Below are 12983 nucleotides of genomic sequence, written 5' to 3' on the forward strand. Positions count from 1 at the left end.
GGTGGCCAAAGAGAAACAAGTTATTGCATAAACCCTAGAAACCATGTACTAAATGCAGAATCCCGTACAGCCGGTGATGATTATGGGTGTAGAAACTATATGGTTGTGGTAGGTTTCCCTATAGTCATGGGTTTTGTCACAGAGAACCAGAAGATAAAGTTTAGGTAGCTACCAAGACTCCACTGGGGCAGAGGCTTAATTTCTTTGCAGGCAAGACCTAGTCTGCTATGCGCAACTATATATGTTGGCTCTCCAGACACTTACAAATCCCAGATGAACACCGATCTGGGTGAAGGTTTGGCAGTATGTGGTATTTGTACAGGAAAATGTGGCCAAAAGGCAGCATTGTGCTTTACAGGTCAAAGGAAGCATGCAGTCAACAAGTGGTAGGAGAGAACTGGATTCTGGGAACAGGAGAGTACTGTTACTGCATTGTGATGTGGTTTTCTTTAAAGTGGTATGTCTTTACCTTTTTCCTAAATTGAAGTCGCATCAGAGCATTCCTGACCTGTTCCTCCTCCAGGAAGACTGGAGGGAATTACCATGGTTTAGGAATACAAACTGCTACAAATCTTACAAATGTCATGTTAATCATGTTTTCAGCCAGTTAATCAGGGCTGGGGAGGTCCGGCACATGGAGAGAAATCTTATGACATGTAGGAGTTGAAAACCTATGGTTGGGGTAAGTTTCCATGTGGCCCAGGGGTGATACCTTCAACCAAGAATACAGGTAACCTAAACTGCCATTTTCCTTTCAGTTGGTTTCCAAATATCCAAAATGGGTTGCCTTTGGGTACCGTTATCTGACAGAAAACTCATACATTTTTGGTATATTCATGCTCCAGAGACCCAATGGAATTCTGATGTTGTTTAATTCCCAGCATGCATATATTCCTGTATGAGAAACAACTGAAAGAAATAACATAGTTTGGAAAAAACAGTTGCTGAAAATCATGTATGAGTTGCTGAAGATCATGTTGGGCACATTTTTCCTGCCAACCGTTAAGAGGAGAGGTCTTCCTTCTAGTGAAAGAAATCTTGGGATGTGTAGATGTTCTTTCTACATGTTCTGGGGCTGTGTGTCCAAGGGCATTTCTGAAAACTAGACACTTGGGGAAGACCAGAATGGAGAGGTTTACATGGATCCCACTGCTTTTTCTTACACACTATGCCCTGCAAATATTGGCTAAAAACTATTTTCATCATGTTGCTGAGCAGAAACTTGCCTTGAGCCCACATTCTGCAGCAATCCCACATGGCAAGTGAATGAAAATTAGGATTTCTTTGGGCCTGATTGTGACGTACGGGCTATCGGAGAGTAGGTAAATCCCTCATTCTGGGCGTCATGTGCCAGAGGATGTTGTCCAATGCCATGATGGACCCACATCCCACCTCATTACTTTTCTACTTTTTCACTCTGATGCTCTGGTCAGCTTTCTCCCCCCCTTGGGATGAGCAGATTACTGGTTAATGCACCAATCTGCCCTTCAGGAAGAGAATAAAAAGTGTGTGAGGGCCAAAGAATTTAGGGGCAGGCCGCTGCTAGAATGGGTCTCAGCCACACCCATATCTTTTTTACTTGCATTTTTATCCTAGTGCTCTCACGGACTGACTGACCTCCAGGTGAGCAGACTGGTCTGTTTAACCACTACCTGCTCGCTACAGGGGGGACAGAAAGTTCACCAGATCATCTGTAAAATAAGTGAGAAGCAGAATGGGGTGCAGGTCTTGCCCATTCTTGCACTATGCTACATCCCCTCGCCTGAATGGCACCAGACAATCTTTCTACCCACTTAGGAGGCAGATAGGAGGGTTCAGTGCCAAAAGAGAAAGAGTGGAAGGGATTACCCCCCTCCCCTCTGCTTTTCCACATGTCAAAAGTATGCACAAATGATGCAAATTATCTCTCACTTGCGTTGGATATGACGGTAGTATATGGGGTTTAGGTCTGGGGTGGGGGAACAGAGAGACTGTTTGGGCTTGAGGGGTGGAAATTGTGGACCAGTGCCAGGATGGACCACTTCCACCCCATTCTTTAAAATAAAAGTAATCCCTGGGTCTATATTACACATCAGGCGCAGTCTTTTTGCACCATGGAACAGTGTGCCCAATTACAAAAAAAACAATGTCCTCTGCAGAGGTGCAACCTCTTGACAGTTGAGGAGAACACATTAGTGAAAGGCAGGGCCTTGGGCTGAAACCACAGCTATTTCTTCTGTAGAGGTAGGCTGGTCCTTTTTGAAGTTGGAGAAAGGTATCTCCTTGCAGGCAACACACTTGCCTTGGGGATAACTGTGGGGCCAGGTACCCCAGTGCACACCTGACATGGAGCACCTTCGGGAACACTTTGTGTGCCACCTCTTTGGTGCAGTCTAAGTGCCTCTCCATAGGTGTTTTGGTTCTGTGCTTGAGTTTTGAGTACAGCACAAAAAAAAGCAAAGTGTTTCCTCATTTACATGTGACCAAGCCCCCATTACAGGCACGCTTGGTACAAGCAAGCCACACCTGAACAGTAAGTCGCTGGACTCCGAATTTTGGGCATGTCAGTTTCTTACATTTTTGCTCTATTATGTTGTCTTTTTTCCTTTAGCCCGGTAAGGTGCGGGTACCCTGCGCAACTAGCCCTTGGAGCACTTCTCCTCTCATTAGGTAAGGGCCCTCGGCCTCACCACACAGTATCTAGCGACGGGTAAGAGACTCCTTTGGCTCTCGACGACCCGTTACACGTGTGGCTTGCTTGTACCAGGCGAGCCTGTACTGCGCAGTGTCACTTCTCATCACACGCCAGCCACACACAGCACGCCATTGGTGTGAGTGCCCTCATGTGCCAGACGCTTGGCATGACCTGTGTGCTATTGGTCCAACACACTGGGCCCCTATGCTCAGGGTACCACTCCCGACATGGGTTACTCCTGGGGTGTTGATGGGGCCACATACGTACTCGCCAGCTCCTTGGTGTAACAACTAGCCGGCCTGCCGTGCACACCTGGTGAGTTACCGCGCTGGGTATTGGCCCCATGGGACTACAAACTCAGTCTGTCTCATATGTTTTTCTATATAACGCGATGTGCGTTTCCTTGAGCATTACTGAGGCACACCATGATGCCTCATATACATGTCTGATGTATGTCTTCTTTGTTGTTTATCTTCCTTTCCTAGGTCACGATCAGGAGCGTTATCCACTAATTAGTTGTAGCCTAACTGTAGGGTTCACAGTTTTGGCCTGCCCTGATCTTATAGTTTTTTAAAAATCCCTTTTACACACTACTCACGTGCACATCACACCATACCATGTTTTTCCAGTCCTGATGAAGCGCCACAGATCCCTGTGACCACACAGTCGTGAAACATGTTGACCTTCTAATTACCTGGGCACATTGCGCCTATTGGGGTTACATTTAACCTATGGGTTTTTGACTCTGACAAAGGTACCGTCACATTAAACACACCTTTTCTGGTAACTCTTAGTCTGTTTTAAACCATTGCACGCTCTTTAACACCCTCCACATAGGACTTACCCCACACACCCGCATGCATCAAACGGCAGTTCTCAAAAGATCTCTGCTTAAGTGACCCTTCGGGGGACCCGTAGGGCATTGCAGCGCCAGCCCGACGAGGAGCAAACGCCCGATGATGAAGCATGACATCCTTCGGGGTGTGTGAGGGCAACAAGAGGCAAAACTTGCTCTTTCCCCTTACTAGTGTGTTCTAGGCCTAGGATCCCTTCCTTCCTCCCCCTTTCTTAGTGAGTGGGTGACACGCTGCACCACTCCTCAGGAACATTGTCCCCCGTTTGACTTCATGTCTAGTGCTTGGAGCACGGCACTGGACCTTAACCGGCTAATGGCCCCCCTCTCTTTATTGATATGGATGCGATATGATGCGAGGAAATGCGGGCCCTCTTCCCATTCTACTATTGAAAAAATAATCCAATCCATGGTGTCTAGTGTGCTTTTTTCTGCCTCTGACCCGAGGGAGAGGAGGTCAGATTGAGGAGGTAAGATTGAGGGTAAACCTGCCCCCTCCCAATCTGCCCACTGTGGGAGAGAAAGACTGTTCAAGGTCTAGGAGGTGGGGATGCGACCTGATTGTCCGGGTTAGAACACTTACTATTATAATTGTAAGTTACATTTATTTAGTGTTAAGTAATATTAATTTACTGTTACATAATTTATTTAAAAAAATGAATAAATAATAGCTAATTTGTTTTTATACATTAGATAATAAATATGTGACTAAATATTAAGTGAAATTAATTTGATTTTAAGTTCAATAAAATAAATGCAATATTTTTTCGAAAATTAGAATGTATGTTAATTATATTAACTGTATTACATATAAAATAAAATGATCAGAAGTTTCCTCAAGTAATGACGCACACTCGGGAGTCCATTGTAACCATAGAGGTTTAATAAAGTGAACCTCTACGCGTTTCGACACCAGGAGTGTCTTGATCACACGATTTTCACAGTGTTATATGGCGTGTATTTGTAAACAGAAAACATAGAAAAGGCACTACATTCGGAGCAACCATTTCTGCCCCGTTTTTTGGCATCCATCTTGGAAGAGTAACCATAATAAGTATACAGTACCTTAAACAATGTAGAACTATACATTAATATCTACTGTGATGACAATTAATGAACTTAAAATTAATAAACCATGCTGCCTCATTGTCCAATGCATATTCAGTGCAAAACTGAAGTAGAATTTTAACAGATACAAAAATAAATAAATTTGTATATTGTATATAGGTAGGTTACATGATTTTCCATTTTGATACTCTGTGTCTAGATTACGCAAGTGCACATTCCTATATGACATCTCTAATCTAGAGAAAGGTATTCAACTGTGACTACCCGTAATTGTGTGTCAGAATGCTTAGACATCAATAAATTTCGAACAAGATTTATCAGGCTAGTGCCTTTAGAAAATTGTGTAGATTATACTCAAACGGTGGAACCATATCAGTATAGGCGCCCTAGTGGCTCTAAGCAAATGCCTTACATGAATCCTGTAGACAAGACCCCAGGTAGCTTTGCAAAATCCACAGTCCTGAACAGTGAAACATTAACCAAGACAAAAGTGAATAAATTTAAGATTTGAGAAGATAAAGATAAAACGTTTGTTACGTCACTTTACTTGATGGAGAGTGCTCAGGTGATTCTGATGAAGAAAAGGGTAGGGTACCCGTGAAATCTATGCCCACCAGTGCAAGTGAAGGGTCCCTTCCTTTCCTCCTAAAAAACAACAAAACAGAGCACACAGTTAAAAACACAATATTTACAATACAGTTCTAAGATATGAACACAGCATTAAATACACAGCAAATCTAATCATCATGCAGGTGGCTCGCTAGTTCTTCATCGAGATTATGCCCTCCTGGAAATCTAGTTTCTAGTTTTATAATCCATTTCGATTCTTTTTTCCTAAGCGCTAGCTCTCTATTTCCGCCCCTTTTGCTTGTGTTGATTTGTTCAATGGCAAAAAATCTCAAAAGGGAGTTATTAGATTGATGTTTATCTTGAAAATGACGGGCAATAGGGTAATGCAAATCTTTGTTAGTGATGGCCCGTAAGTGCTCCTGAACTCGTTTTTTAACCATGCATGTCGTGCTGCCGACCCCAGAAGGACCCGTATTGTGTGTGGATAAAATAAAATGAGTAGTAATGTTTTGAGGGCTTAGGGTAGTGAATAGGGGTAGTAAGGAGTTGTATTACATTACAAAGTGGAAAAAATCCCGCATGCCTTTACCATGCATTTTTTACCATGCAAGTTTTTACGACACATATGCCTGTACCACACAATCAATCAATCAAACATTTGTAGAGCGCACTACATACCCGTGAGGGTCTCAAGATGCGGGCGGGCCGCTACTGATCGAACAGCCAGGTCTTGAGTAGACTCGTAAAGGTCAGCAGGTCTTGGGTCTCTCGTAGGCTCAGTGGGAGGGTGTTCCAGGTCTTGGCGGCGAGGTGGGAGAAGGACCTCCCGCTGGTGGTTGTTCTTCAGATGCGTGGGACGGTGGCGAGTGCGAAGTCGGCGGAGCGGAGCTGGTGGTTGGAGATGTAGAAGGAAAGTCGTTTGTTGAGGTACGCTGGGCCGGTCTTGTGGAGTGCCTTGTGTGCGTGGATGAGGAGCTTGAAGGATATCCCCTTGTTGACGGGCAGCCAGTGCAGGTTTCTCAGGTGGGGGGTGATGTGGCCTTGGCGTGGTACGTCGAGGATCAGTCGTGCCGAGGCGTTTTGGATGCGTTGCAGTCGTTTGATGAGCTTGGTCGGGGCTCTCGCTTAGAGGGCATTTCCGTAGTTGAGTCTGCTGCTGACGAGGGCCTGGGTGACTGTTCTTCTTGTATCTGTCGGGATCCACCTGTAGATCTTGCGGAGCATGCGGAGGGTGTTCAAGCAGGAGGAGGAGACGGCGTTGACTTGCTTGGTCATAGAGAGCGTTGAGTCGAGGATGATTCCCAGGTTGCGTGCGTGGTCGGTGGGTATCAGGGCTGCCCCCAGTGCCGTTGGCCACCAGGAGTCGTCCCAGGCTGAAGGGTTGGAGCCGAGGATGAGGACCTCAGTTTTGTCCGTGTTCAGCTTCAGTGCGTTTGCCACGTAAAATATATATATATTATCAGGTAAATAATATATCTCTATAAATGTTATATTTTGGGGGAGATTCCCCTTTTTAATTTCCCTTACAACCCTATAACCCTACTCACCCCTAAAAACTCCCTTACCACCCAATACCCCTACCGACCCTAAACCCTAAAAATACCCTTACTACCCATTACCCTTACTCACCCCAATCCCTAAAACATCCTTACCACCCAAAATGCTTACCCACCCATAAACCCCCAAAACCCCTTTATCCCCAATACTCTTACCCATCCCTAAACCCTAAAAAACCTTTACCACCCTATACCACTACCCTTCCCGAAACCTACAACCCTTAACCAAAAACCTTAAATATGAGTGCATGTATACATATATATTCACTGAAAAAACCAAAGGTTACAGGGACGTTATAGTTAGGCTGACATTTCACTCGTACAAAACTATAGAAATTCAACCGTTATTTTTAGTGAGCTAACCATAACTTGCACCCCCGCAATGCACTGCTTATGACCTCACATATTACATCACTCATGACATGCTCCGTGACATCACCAATGACATCATCCATAGAAACTCTGACGCACCCACTCACACCACCATATAACCTTTCATATACCCACTCCAACTTCCACACTAACATTCTCAAACCCATTCCCACACCAGTATTTACACAGCAACTCACTGATTCATAGATCAACACATATCCACTCACTCACCCATACACCCACTCACTAATACAACCACTGACATATCCACTCATACAGCCACTGACTGACTGAGTCAGTCACCCATAGAGGTACTCACATACCTACTCACTCACCCATACAGTCAATCACACAGCCACTTACTCACCCATACAGTTACACACACTCACTCATTTTTTTTGTTGTTTTTTTTAAAGAGTTTTATATAGCGCAAACTATACCTGAGACATCAGGTATCAGAGCGCTTTACATGAGCACCAGTCTCGTTACAGAAGGACACATTCATTCTTGTTAGGCACAGGAGATTAAGAGATTTGCCCAGAATCACAGGCTTTTGAGCGTCGTTGCCGAGACTTGAACCCAGTTCCCCAGCTTTGAGGTCGACCGCTCTAGCCATAAGGCTACATCCTCTCTAGATACTAACACATACTCACTCACCTATACAGTCACTGACAGAAGCACACACTCACCCATAAAGCCATTCTCACATTCACTCACTCCACCATACAGTCACTCACATACCCCATCACTCACTTATGCTGCCTTTCACATACCCAGTTACTCACCCATATATCACTGACTCATGAATTCACTTACTGACACAGCCATACACACACACACCCATACAGGCCCTCACATATGCATTCACTAACCCATCCAACCACTGACTCACCCACCCACTCACTCATCCATATAGGCAGTCACACACCCACCCACACAGGCACTCAGACACCTATACAGGTACTCCGACAACTGATTAGTCGCCCATAAAGAAATTCACGTACCCACTCACACAGCCATACAGCCACACAGACACCAACTGCCAGTCAGATACAGACATTCACACAATCAGTCACTCGCCCATACATTCACTGAGACACCTAATCACTCACTTACACAGGTAATCTGAAAGAGACAATTAGTTAAAGATTCCTTAACTTAGAATTACCCCCAGGCGTCAGACTGGATCCGGAAAGTTTTTTGTCAGCAGTACCCCTACGTGTTGAAAGGTGGCATCGGTTGGCTCTGCATTCATCGTTGGCCACGTGGTCACCGGGATGACGTTGCGGTAGCTACTTAGACGCTGTCCTCGTGCACTGACATCAGTTCTTACTTTTTCCACGCCATCCAGCACAGATCCGGAGAGAGCAGTACCTCTAGTCACTATTTCAAGTTTAAAGTGAAAGTTTATTAAAATAATTTGCAAGGATACCAGTTAAAAGAACAATAAAAAATAATTGTGAGTATAATCATGAAAAAAGAAAATACATTATAACACCAGCAGAGAGACAGAAATGATAGCAATAAATAGAACAAATGCGAGGTAAGCAATGAAATATTCCGATTAATAAAACATGACATCATAAAATAGAACAGGAATTTGTAACAAAACTACATCATGGAGGTTTAGGTACTTCTTAAATTCGGGGTTTATGAGAATTAGCGGTGTGAGCAGATAAAAAAAGATGTGATTGGGAGCCATAGAAGATCTCTTTTAAGAGCTAACAAAACAGGGTGTATGTGAGCCCTATCAAGTCTGTGGTGATAACATACACCGTACCACCATGCTTGAAAGGATATTTGAGAAGAGTCTTTCCAACGTTTGGTAATTTGCTGGAAAGCTACTGCTAGGAGTAAATTATATGAAAATCATCAGATTGAGATGACCAATAATCAGAAGCACTTCCCAGAAAAAGATTAATAAAATTAAAAGGAGAGTGGGAATTAAAAATTTAATGAATCTGTTTCCAAACTTTTAACCAAAAATCATAAGTAAGGGAACATTCAAATAAAATATGTTTAAGATCTGCAAAAGGGTGAGCACGAGACCAACATTTGGGGGAAGTATAGGGTCTAATTCATGAAGTCTGACAGGGGTGATAATTAATCTATTATATATAAAAAATAATGTTTGAGTTGTGTTAGCCGCTCTAGAAGACTTTCTTATTTTAGACCAAATATTATTCCAAATAGAGGTAGGAAAGGTAGATTGAAGATCTATCTCCTACCAAAGTTCAACTTCAGATTCATCCCTGTCCCCTGGAATTAGAGGTATATGCTTATATATTTGAGATGCAGAAGGTAATGTACCTAATAACATGCAAAGAGGAGAAGGAGAAAATAAAGATACTAGTTCAGAAGAAAGATTGTGATAAGTTTCTTGTATTGCTGAGGTAAGTAAACTTTATTTATTTTCATACGAGGCCGGAAGTGAAAAAAGAATTTGAGCTTCAACAAAAGACTGGAACCATCCTGATATAATTGAGATACTCGTTTTAATCCCTTAGAATGACAGTCTTTCCAAAATATAACTTTGTTGTTGATCTTAATCAAAACATTATACCACATAGAGGAAGCAAAATATTTCTCTCTAGATGACTGGAAAGACATAAAAATGGGAGACAGAATCCTGCATGTATTCTTGAAAATTGGAGGAGACAAGAAAGAAGGTTTAGAGTAAAAAGACAAACATTCCAACAGAGAAAGGGGATTAAAACAGGATTTCTCCAGGTCAGCCCATAAAGGTATAGGCACAGCATCATTGTCCTGTAATAAAAAGGCCGACTGTTTAAGACAGAATGCCTGATGATACTTGATGAAGTCTGGAAAATTAACACCCCCCAGAAGGTTGGGTTTTTTAAGTTTACACAAAGACATCCTAGATTTTTTCCCATTCCATCAAAATTTAGATAAAATTGAGTCATTTAAAAAAAAATAATGTTTGGGAATATTTACAGGCATGTTAGAGATATAAAATAATATAACGGGAACAAGCATCATCTTGATGGAATCGAGACAACCCCACCATGATAAGAACGGGGGATTCCAGCGAGATGTAAGATCAAGTAGAGCTGCAGATAAAGAGTTCAAGTTCAAAGTGACAGAGTTCTAAACAGAATCTGAGAACAATAAGCCAAGATATTTAATTTGAGTTGGATTCCAATGAAAGGAAGACACACTGAAATCAGCGTGGAAACATAACTTATTTAAGGGAAGAATTTCACATTTATCTGCGTTTAACTGTACCCCGAAACCTTTGCAAAACTATCTACTTCTAATAAAAAGGCAGGTAAAGATGATTAAGGATGAGACATAAATAACAGAATATCGTCAGCATAAACTGAAATTTTAAGTTGAGAATTTCCATACGAAAAACCATTAATTTGGGTATTAGATCGAATCTTTATTATAAAGGGTTTTAATGCAAGAATAAATAATAAAGGGGAAAGAGGACAGCCCTGACGTTGTCAGGTCCCCAACAAAGAGGTCACATGTCAAGAAAGGTATCCAGTACAAGAAGAAAGGAATGATGGTGGCCGTGTTGTCAAAACTGTGTAAACAGCATTTGGTGCAAGGTTGAATGCAATATGGCGGCAGAGCGTTCCTTAATCAGAAACGGGTTAGCGCTCTAGTTGATTTGGCAGATTTGCGTGATACAGGTGAGGCGCGCGGAGAGCTGCGCACTACACCTGAACTGTGAGAGGAGTAGGAGGTTACTTCAACGCGTCGCGTTAGTCAGGGAAAAGAAGCTACGCGTCGCGAGAATTCTGAGGAGAATTTTTGAGTTCGAAGGCAGCCAGCAAACCCAAGTAAGACTGTTCCAATTTCTACCAGAGAAAACGTTCCGAACTTAGCAACAGCGTGAGTTTGGCAGAAGCACCGGTTCTAGTGAACGAGTGCGCAGTGTTCAAAGAAGAAGTCAGCTCAAGTACAAGAGTAGCGCCAGCTATTAGTACGAGTTAGAGTCAGCTCAAGTCTTGAAAATAAAAGGTTTAAGGTACACTATAGCAGTTCCGAGTGAATTCCGATTCCTGACAATAAAATACCTTAGGGAGTGAAACTCTTGAGGGCAGACTACAAATGACACAGAATAGTATGGGACAAAAACTACAGTGAAGCAACAGTAGTTAGAGAATAGGAAAAACTTATAAAAGGTGAAGAAGAATAAGAAATTAACCAAGGCTTCCGTTCTCTGTCCTGTAAGTGAGTCTAGAGGAAAAGACAAAAGAGAGGTCAGGAAGGAAGAAAGAAATATAATAACACAAGTTTATTATCTTACAGTGAAAAAACATTAAGAACAGAAGAACGAGTAGCTTAGAAGAGAAGCAAAGGCACACAGCACCAGGGTGGGTACAATAGAGAATAAGGAAAGATCAAAGTAGGAAGGGAAGGGAAGTAGAAAGTGATTTACATGTAATTGTTTATTTACAGCTCACGAGCAACAGCAAGAGCCAGAGAAAAGATAGACTACATAAGAAGAAGAAGAAAAGAAGACCACCAGTGTGTGCATTCTCTTCTCTGTCCAATTCCCCTTTCCCCCTTGGGGCTCTTCTGGCTTCGCATTTAGATTGTGTGGAGGCCGGGGAGTTCGGAGGAGGAATTGGGAGCTTGCGTCATTCTGCTCCTGTGTCAACGGCCAGCAAGAGAAGAGCTGGTTCTGACAGAGTGAAGTGCCCACGAGGTATAAGGCACCTGAGCAGAATGGCGGAAGGTTTGGATTTAAAGAAGCTGGGGAACATTTTGGATGAGATACAAAGAGAATTAATTACTGTTAGAGAAGAAAACAGGGAACTCAAAAAGGACACCACAGAATTGGCGCAAAGAATAGGGAGTTTGGTTGCGGGAGATGAGTATAAGATATCTTCCCCAGTTTTGGGTTCATTTGAGGAAGCAGCTCCGTCCCAGTCAAGGGTAAACACACAAGTAATACATTCTTTATCCCCGGTGATTCCCCTAGCACCCCCAGAACGCTTTAGTGGAGACCCCCAGAAGGCCCAAGTCTTTTTAACACAATGTTCCTTGCACTTTATGTGCAGACCAGCATTGTTTCCAGATGCGCAGTCTCGAGTGGCATTTATCCTGTCCTACCTAAGTGGGGATGCCGCAGCTTGGTCAATGCCTTTGGTTACCAGAAACGACCCTGTGCTATTCAATTTAGAAGACTTCAAGAAAGAGTTCATGCGAATTTTTGACCGTCGGAAGGTGTCTCAAGCTACCGACAATTAACTTTTAGAGATCCGACAAGGAAACAGAGAGTTAGTTGCATACTTGGCACAATTCAACAAGTTGGTGTTAGAGACGGAATGGCCAGAGAACAAACGAGCAGCAGTATTTTATCGGGGGCTAAAGGATGAATTAAAAGATGCCTTAGCGCAAGTTCCCAATCGTCCAACAGACATCTCCGCTTTGGTGGATCTAGTGTTGGAGATTGATTTTCGCCAGAGCGAGAGAAGGGGCGAGAAGAAACGAGATTTTCGACCCAGTGTACCGCGTTTTGATAGAGCCAGATATGAGCCTCACAAGGAGCATGATACAAATCGCGGAATTGAGCCCATGCAAATAGGAACTATCCGTGGACCTCTTACAAAGGAGGAGAAGGAGAAAAGGCGGAACAATAAATTGTGTCTCTATTGTGGAGGAAGTGGGCATTTTGTTCGAGATTGCCCCAAAAAGCCCAAGACGCAGTCGGCGGAAAACGCCACGCGCCACCAGTAGCTAGAGTTGGACTGGTGGTTGCAGAAACAAATTCAGCTCCAAAGAATCATGCTTTGGCAAATACTTTGCAAGCAGCCGCTCCTCATTTGGTGATATCTGTCACTCTGAGCTATCGAGAACAAAAAAGGAGTCAGATAGCAGTGATGATAGACTCGGGAGCGACAGGTAATTTCTG

General features: G+C 43.2%; 1 long non-coding RNA gene across 1 annotated transcript in view; it reads right to left on the minus strand.

Moving 5' to 3' along the window:
- Positions 1 to 6979: 6979 nt before the first annotated feature.
- Positions 6980 to 12983, minus strand: part of LOC146831069 (uncharacterized) — a 53354-nt gene continuing 47350 nt past the window's right edge. The window contains exon 4 of the long non-coding RNA XR_014961522.1: positions 6980 to 8476. This is a non-coding gene — a long non-coding RNA (uncharacterized LOC146831069). The remainder of the gene's footprint in view (positions 8477 to 12983) is intronic.

The sequence above is a fragment of the Triturus cristatus genome, chromosome 5_1 (genome assembly GCF_964204655.1).
Source record: "Triturus cristatus chromosome 5_1, aTriCri1.1, whole genome shotgun sequence".
NCBI classification, from domain to species: domain Eukaryota; kingdom Metazoa; phylum Chordata; class Amphibia; order Caudata; family Salamandridae; genus Triturus; species Triturus cristatus.